Raw genomic sequence first — 1459 nt, 5'->3', positions numbered from 1 at the left:
GGCGCTTTCAGTGCACATTTAAGGCAAATGACTTACTCTCCCTCCATTATAGATCCTTTCTTGGCTTTGCTCACTTTCTGGCAGCCTCGGGCAGTCCTTGGTTTGTACTTGAATCTTCAAGTGGCCTTTGCCCTAGGTGTCGCTTCTCTTTCATGATGCTGTCACTCAAAGGGGATTATGCCTCATTCAACTCCAATTTTACTTCCTTTTAACTGGTAACTTCAAAGACCCTATTTCCAAACAAGGTCATATTCACAGATACCCCATGGGGGTTAGTTAGGATTTCAATATATCTGTGTGAGAGACTGCAATGCAGTCCATAACTAAAGCTTGTCCAGAGCAGCAGTTTCTCAACTTGGGGTTCACGACCCCATTGGGGGTCGAATGACCCTTTCACAGGGGTTGCTTAAGACCATCAGAAAATACATCTTTTTGATGGTCTTAGGAACTGAGACACCGCTCCTCTATCTATCTCCAGGTGGGTTCGCCCACATGCAGATATGCCCACAGATACACCCATGCTACACTGTGCTTCAAGACAAAATTTCATTTATTTGTCATTAGAAATAAATACTTCACAATATACAATTGCATACTGGTTTGTGATTCACCACTATGCCTTAATTATGTTCAATTTGTAACCATGAAAATATATCCCGCGTATCATATATTTACATGATGATTCATAATAGTACCAAAATGACAGTGATGAAATAGAAAAGAAAATAATTTTATGGTTGGGGGTCACCACAACATGAGGAACTGTTTGAAAAGGTCACGGCATTAGGAAGGTTGAGAACCACTGGTCTAGAGGCTAATGTTAGCAACTTTTGTTTTTGTTGTGTACTGCGGAGCCAGCTCTGACTCACATGGATCCTATATGACACGCTTTCTGTCACCTAACCAAATGGATGTGTTTCTTGGGATGGGGGTTTAAAACCAGTTTAAACAGTAAAACTTAGTGTCAACCAAATGGTGTCATACTTTTCTGCCCTGCTTAAAGAATCAGGCCACTTTGCCTGCCCGTCCCTTCATGCTGAGATCATTTGGTAATCACAAGGGTAAACTGCACAGTTATTAAATAAGGGAATGAAATCTCTTACTTATAAAGGAAGTGCACCTTGGTATTTTTGTAAACAAATGAGTTTTCATTGTTTTCTCTTGGATAATAAAAGAAAAGCATCAGAAGCCACCACCCTTAAAAGAGAAATCACCTTATACGACAACATTTAAGGGATGTTGGACCATTTGCATATTTCTCTGGGCACATGGGACTGCCTTGGCCGAATATGGTCCACCAGCAAAGACTCTGCAAGACAATCATGTAATCACTTGTCCTGGTGCCCTCCCTGGAATTGTAGCCAATTGAAGTAACAGAGGACACCGAGTCCCTGCACTTAGCCAGGAAGATGAAAGGAGACCTTATGCAAAGGCTTGATTAAAGGCCAAGTGTTATTGA

The sequence above is a fragment of the Tenrec ecaudatus genome, chromosome X (genome assembly GCF_050624435.1).
Source record: "Tenrec ecaudatus isolate mTenEca1 chromosome X, mTenEca1.hap1, whole genome shotgun sequence".
Taxonomy (NCBI): domain Eukaryota; kingdom Metazoa; phylum Chordata; class Mammalia; order Afrosoricida; family Tenrecidae; genus Tenrec; species Tenrec ecaudatus.
The sequence above is the reverse complement of the archived record's forward strand: the minus strand, read 5'-3'. Positions refer to the sequence as shown.